The sequence below is a fragment of the Vicia villosa genome, linkage group LG5 (genome assembly GCF_029867415.1).
Source record: "Vicia villosa cultivar HV-30 ecotype Madison, WI linkage group LG5, Vvil1.0, whole genome shotgun sequence".
Classification (NCBI taxonomy): Eukaryota; Viridiplantae; Streptophyta; class Magnoliopsida; order Fabales; family Fabaceae; genus Vicia; species Vicia villosa.
In genome coordinates this window covers 99,731,944-99,739,894 of record NC_081184.1, presented here as the reverse complement: position 1 = coordinate 99,739,894, position 7,951 = coordinate 99,731,944, and positions in this window count along the sequence as shown.

Below are 7,951 nucleotides of genomic sequence, written 5' to 3'. Positions count from 1 at the left end.
GTACAGCTTTGCATTTAATGTTATACGCTTTTGTCAACTACCTCGAGCCTTGTTCACGCTGTGTCTACTGACGTAGCCTTTAGTAGCTTTAACGTTCCTTTTGTCAGTCAGCGTAGTCTGCCACGTGTACTTCCTTCTGATCTGATGTTTGTGAATACGACGTTTGAATATCATCAGAGTCAAACAGCTTGGTGCACAGCATCTTCTGATCTTCTGACCTTGAAGTGCTTCTGAGCGTGATACCATCTTCTGATTTTCAGTGCTTCTGATCTCATGTTCTTCTGATGCTTCCATAGACCCATGTTCTGATTCTGCTTCGACCATCTTCTGATGTCTTGCCAGACCATGTTCTGATGTTGCATGCTGAACCATTTGAGACACATCTTCTGAGCGCTGAATTATGCGTACTCTTTATATATTTCCTGAAAGGGAAATTGCATTGGATTAGAGTACCATATTATCTTAAGCAAAATTCATATTATTGTTATCATCAAAACTAAGATAATTGATAAGAACAAATCTTGTTCTAACATGATTTACCTCACCTGAGGATTTAATCCACTAATCACACTTGATTACAATGGTTTTCCACTTAGCCAACTGCTAAGTCTTCTAGAGTATCCTGATCACAACCTGATCACTCTAGGAACAAACTGCTTAGACAACCTCTAAGACTTTTCTAGAGTATTCTGATCTACCTGATCACTCTAGTTCTTACAACTTAATGTAAACAAATTCTAAGAGTATTACAATGCTTCTGAAAAGCTTTAATCACAACTGTGATATTTCTCTTAAAGTTTAAGCTTAAATCTCACTAAGATATTACAACAGCAATGTAGTGAGCTTGATGATGAAGTTTGAGAGCTTTTGAATTTGACAGCGTTTCAGTTTAATGCGCAAGTGTTTTATTGAGCTTCTCATCAGAACTTCATATATATAGGCACTTGAGAAGATGACCGTTGGGAGCATTTAATGCTTTGCGTAATCCGTACAGCATTGCATTTAATGTTTCACTCTTTTGTCAACTACCTCGAGCCTTGTTTCCGCTGTGTCTACTGACGTTGCCTTTAATAGCTTCTAACGTTCCTTTTGTCAGTCAGCGTAGCCTGCCAGTCTAGTACTTGCTTCTGATCTGATGTTTGTGTAAACAACGTTTGAATGTCATCAGAGTCAAACAGCTTGGTGCAGAGCATCTTCTTGTCTTCTGACCTTGAAGAGCTTCTGAGCGTGATACCATGAGAACTTCAGTGCTTCTGCTTCTGATCTCAAGTTCTTCTGATGCTTCCATAGACCCATGTTCTGATTCTGCTTGACCATCTTCTGATGTCTTGCCAGACCATGTTCTGATGTTGCATGCTGAACCTTCTGAGTCAGTTGCTTCTTGCGCTGATTCTGTGCATACTCTTTGTTATAATTCCTGAAATGGAAATTGCATAGTATTAGAGTACCACATTATCTCATACAAAATTCATATCCTTGTTATCATCAAAACTAAGAATATTGATCAGAACAAATCTTGTTCTAACACTAGTTTCTAACTTTTCATTTACCTAGCAACACTCAAACGTCAGTTCGCAAAAAAATCCTAGACGATTTTCAAGCTGATATTCATAAACACTCTTCCAAAAGATATTAATCAAATGTCATTTTCGCAAGTAGGTTTTTTATTTACTAAAGGGAGATTTGTTGTCATTAAAAAATGGTTAATATTATAAGAGGTTATGTAAATTTGTTAGTCGACCATTCTAACGGGAGTATGTATTTGTCAATTTGTGAGTTTTAAATTTTCAAATCTTTTTTGGGTGGCAAATTGATATTTATGTTTCATTTAGATTTGTCCTACTAAATCTCGTCAAAAAACAGTATGGATGGGTAAAGTAAAAAGGCGTGCTTGGAGGACCATACCAATCCAAAAGTATAAAATTAGGAAAAATCATGTCCGCCCCATTTAAGTCCGTATCCGTTAAAGGCCGTCAAAAACGTGACAGGGTGAGAAAAGTATAGGGGTCGGACCAAAAATCTCAGTTCAACCTGTCAAAAATGGTGGGCTAAACAAGCATCGTCTAGCAGGTCTACACTTTTTTTCCTCCCCACATTTTTGTGATGTTAAATATCATCCTTTTTGGGTTCCCAAATTGAATAATCATGGTTTCTAGGTCAATAGTGTGGTTATACTATTATTTATTGTTATCATATTATGGTTATTTGTTGATACTTGAGTAAAATAAAAATATAAGAAAAACAAGTACTTTGGTGTAAAACATATCTATAATCAAGGCATGTAAATTATACATTCATATTATATAATTTAAACACAAATTGATGGAGTATTTTATAAGTTCATATTATAGAATATTTGTGTAAATTACATCAATTATAAGTTCGAGTTATAAATTTGAATTTTATCAATACAAGATTTTCTACTGTATGATCAAAATTACAATGACAAGTTATATGAACTACAATACACAAAACATTTGTATAATTTGACATGTTTGGTTAATTGTTGTTCAATACACAAATCATTGAACTCTTACGTATACTCAATTAAAATGAATTTTAATCTAGCTGAAATTACTAGAATAAGGAGACTCTCCATTTCTTTAAGATCAATGTTAATGTTACATTGTGTGATTTGAATAATTAAGTGAATAGTTGTCTCAACTACCTTAATATGTGAAAGATGGTTAGTATTGAGTATCTTCGCCCCTGAATCGATGATCATAGGTGTTTTCATTTCACCAAAATAAAATTTCAAAATGACAATGATGAGAGAATCATGTACTCAATAATTGGTCAATATCATTCCAAGGGACGATCTAGTTAAACACTACTCTTATTTGATATGTTGATATCTACTATCTACCATATATTAAAAGATTGACCAAACTTCCTAAATTGCCCTTTCCTCAAAATAAATTTACACTACAAAATGGATATTTTGGTAACTAACAAAATAACCCTTCACCTTTTTACCTTTTGCACCAAGTGTTTCACTCTCATTGGTCCACCAACTTTCTACAACATAATACACTACCTCATTTTCTCTCTCCTTATTATAAAGTACAATTTCAATTGAAAATATAATAAAGTTGCATATTTATGATTATTACCATATTTATGATTATTATTCATTTATAATTGAATCATTCATTTTAAATTTACATCTTTTTAAATTTATTTTATATCATATTAAATAAATTTACATGATATTAGGTTGTAGTTTACGGGTCACTATCAATATAATACATATTTTATTTATTTTTTCAAATGTTAAAATTCTTTTTATTCTTTTTCGGTCTCATGAATCAATTTTTTTTCTTTGCTTAATTATTTAATAATTAAGTAATTCATTTTAAATTTATTTGTATAATGTATTTTTTTAATTTTAAAAACATAATACACTACCTCATTCTCTTTCTCTTTATAAAGTACCATTTCAATTGAAAATATAATATAGTTGCATATTTATGATTATTATTCATTTATAATTGAATCGTTCATTTTAACTTTACATGTTTTTAAATATATGTGATACAATATTAAATAAATTTACATGATATTATGTTGTAGTTTACGGGTCACTATCAACATAATACATATTTTATTTATTTTTTCAAATGTTAAAATTCTCTTTATTCTCTTTCCGTCTCATGGATCAATTTTTTCTTTGTATAATTATTTAATAATTAAGTAATTCATTTTAGATTTATTTGTATAATGTATTTTTTTAATTTAATTAGCATGATAAAAAATGTATTTATCTCACGGGTCACTAACAAGACAATATTTATTTTAGTTAATCAATCATTATTTTAATTCAAGAGACAAAATCTTTATTTTTAAATATTAATTTATTCTCCATATCACACTACAAGAATTATTTTTTTTGCGACATATAGGTTGCGACATAATTTTTAAAAAATCTGAAACATTTTACGACAGTTATAGGCCCAACTGCCCTTAAAAGAAAATTGCGACAGTTCAACAACGGTCGCCCCCAAATATTTTTATGATTATTATTTGAAAATTCTAAATTACTACATATTTTTTTAGTTATTTACACAATATCATAATTAAATTACCCATCCTCAACATTTTATTTCATATAATTCAAAAAATGATGCACCCGTGCGACAGCACGGGTCTCTGACTAGTTGTCTATTAAAACTTGATCCTTCCTATAACATTTGATGAAATCACACCTTAAACCAAGTGAAACAATTGTTTTTTCTTTCATGGTTTAATTTGTGTTTAATTACTATTTTTAATTTATCTTGATGTATTATATTGGTAGATTTAATTTAATGAAGTGTTTATGTTGAATATTTAGATTTTAAAATTTAAATAACATTTTTGAAAATTCTATAGATTTTAGAAAGGATTTGGGTGTGGGAGGGGAGGAGAATTTCACTTGATTTGGATTCTAAGGTAAAGGTTTAGATGGTTACTTATGAGGGCCTTCAATCTATTATTTGGGATGCTATCTCTAAGTTCCAACTTTCCCATTTTATATCCATTTGTGGTGGATATTATCGATAAGAGAATGCATTTGTTGATTTTTTAGCTAATTCAAATCACTCGGGAGTTTTTACGATTAACTTCAAGACAAGAGTTGCCTTCAATTTTTGGTGTGTAGTTTTGTTTTATGTTTTGCCTAATTTCCAATGTATACGAAGAAGAAGAAGAAGAAAAGGAATATAACCTTTTAGAAAGGGCCAAAAACATAAGTGGAAATTTAAACGATTATGATGGTTTGCCTTGAGTTACATCATGTCATCAGTGATACTCCCTCCTCACTCAAATATACTAAACAACAACAATGATATCTCATATTTATATAGACTCAAATATAAATAAAGTTTATCATTTCAAAAGTATCATTCAGTTAAAATTCTCATAAAACAAATTTCAGTGGAAAAGATTGAATGACGAAAAATAATATTTAAAAAAGTATAATAATTTTTATCTCATCAAATTCTGTGAGGAAAAACAAAAACTCTTCACTGGTTTACTCATAATATTTTCGTCTCTAAATATATAATTTGTTTGAATGAATAAAAAAAATTTTAAAAAATGTTTTGATATTAGATTTTTAATAATATATTATATTTAGCTTTTATAAATTTATTATTTAAGATAAAGAGCTATTTAATATTTATAGTATTTATTATTAAATACAGAAAAAATATGATTAGGTTATATTAATAATTAATTAATTAATTAAATTGAAATTTTAAAATAAATGACAACAAAAATAAGATGGTCTTATATTCCAGACGAATATAATATAACATTTTTTTTGTTTATTTTAGACTTGGATACACATATTAAAAAAAAATTAAAATGAATTAAAATCGCTGATAACATGTAGGTTCATTAAGAAAAAGTAAAAATAAAAAATTAATATTTTTTTTTTTTATTAATGTATGGTGAAAATAGTCAATATTATTAAATGTATCTTGTTTTTGTAAGAATCAAAGTTTTAGAATAAAACTTAAATATTAATAAGACTAAAGATTTTTACTTCGAAATAAAAGACCAAAGATTAAAAATGGAGGAAATATTTAAAGAATAAATTATTAAATTTAATCTTTAAGCTATGAATAACTCTAATTTAATCATAAAACTATATAAATAATGTAAGTAGTTCCGAAAATGTATAAAACTCTGCATTTTAGTCATAAACTATAAAGTATATGAAAGTATATGAGTATGACTATCAATTGAGTTCTTTAACATTTTAATATCAAATGATTAAATTTTTTGGCATGCTTTCTGATATTGATATTTCTGGTAACACTTTAAATTATTTATCTACAAATAAATGAAATATCTAAAATCACATTTTAAGAATAACTATTCAAATAAAATTTTCATTTGAAGCTTTTATAAATAAAAAAAAAATTGTAAAAATTTTTTCACAAATTTATATAACACTATAAAAATCATTTTTAAAAAAAGCCAAAACAAACGGACTCATAATTTATGTTATTGTGAAGTTAGTGAGGTGTAGGGAATTCAATTTTGAGAATAGATGTTGTATATAATCTGTCGACTTAAAAGGGGTGAAACATGCAAATATTTTGACATCCGTGTTACTGATTATCATATGTAATGTGAGTAGTGTTTAGGCCTAAAAAGCACGTACCTTGACTTGAAGTCTTTAGTCTCTTCTATAGAGGTTTTTTATGGTCTAAAGCTCTGGAATCTTTCATTGTAAAATTATTGTCTAAATAGGCATATATTAGACTATAATTTGTTTTGTCATTTGACAATCATTCTTCAATCACTTTCTCTTATCAGATGTGACAGATTCACATTTTCTTCTGAGGTCTTTAAATCTTCCTTAGGTCTACAACTACAGGTATGGCATATTTCTTCTAACATCACCAGTTTAACATCATTGTGGCATGCCAACATATAGGCTCTTGCTCTCTGTTTCATAATCTTTGATTGTTGTGTGAATGAATGAAATTGATGAATTTTTGTTATGTTGGTGGATAATTTGATGAAATCAAGGACATGAAATGATTTGGAATATTGTGTAATGTGTATGAACAATTTGTGAAATGGAAAGACTTAATTTTGGTTGCAAGTTGGTATAATTGAGTGTCAATGTCGATATTTATAATAACTTATGAAATTGAGTTGATTTATGTGTGTAATTGCATGTTTGGTGTAATAGAAATGTTTTGATAGTGTATGTGAATGAATACTAAAGGTATGGCATCTTTCTTCTAACATCACCAGTTTAACATCATTATGGCATGCCAACATAAAGGCTCTTGCTCTATGTTTCATAATCTTTGATGGTAGTGTGAATGAATGAAATTGATAAATTTTTGTTATGTTAGAAGATAATTTGATGAAATCGAGGACATGAAATGATTTGGAATATTGTTTAATGTGTATGAACAATTTGTGAAATGGAAAGACTTAAGTTTGGTTGCAAGTTGGTATAATTGGGTGTCAATGTCGATGTTTGTAATAACGTATGAAATTGAGTTGATTTATGTGCGTAATTGCATATTTGGTGTAATAGAAATGTTATGATAGTGTATCTGAATGAATACTAAAGTTTAGAAACCGAAATAAGCATTGTGGGGTGTTTTGGGTTTCAACCCTATAAGGGTATTATATAATGATGTGGATGTGGGGATTTTGATTTCCATGGTTGTTGTGGGTTTATTCACGAAAAGTGTTGTTGTGTGTTTGAATGCATTTGATGAATATTTGACATAACTTTGATTGAATTGGTGAAATTGATGTTATGGGATGGTTGAATATAATGTATAATGTGTGAGAATAATTTGTGAAAAGTAAGAACCTGTTTTGATATAATTTTTGGGAGTTTTGGGGTTGAAAAGATTGGGTTTGTAATTTAAAAATAGCAGAAAAACTGCTTCTAGGCAGTGGAAATCAATTACCCTTTTATGGAAAATTGATTTCCATCACGAAAACTGCAAAAATTGGCCTCTAGAAGTGAGGAAATCGATTTCTAGTATTGGAGTACTCGATTTCCTGAAGTTGACAGTACTTTTTTCAAAACTTGTAAAATCCATAACTTTTGACTCGGGTGTCCGTTTGACGTGCCGTTTGAACCTGTGGAAAGCTAATACAATGTAATTTCTTATAAAAATAGTCTTAAGTTTCTGAAACTAAATTTAATTGATGTGTAATGAAGCTTTACGTTGTCAGTGTATGTTGCAGTATGATGTCGGTGTTTGTATCTTTGTAAAACTTTGAAAACTTGTAACTTTTAACTCGGGTGTTTGTTTGACGCACCGTTTGGACCGCTAAAAATCTAAAAATATTTTCTATAACATGATAATAATTTTTATGGAAATAAATGATTATTTTGGTCGGAGGCTTAAACCTTGTGTGTTAGTGTGGTATGAAGTGTGATACATATTGTTGTGATTAAACGTGATGGTATTGTACGAACGAT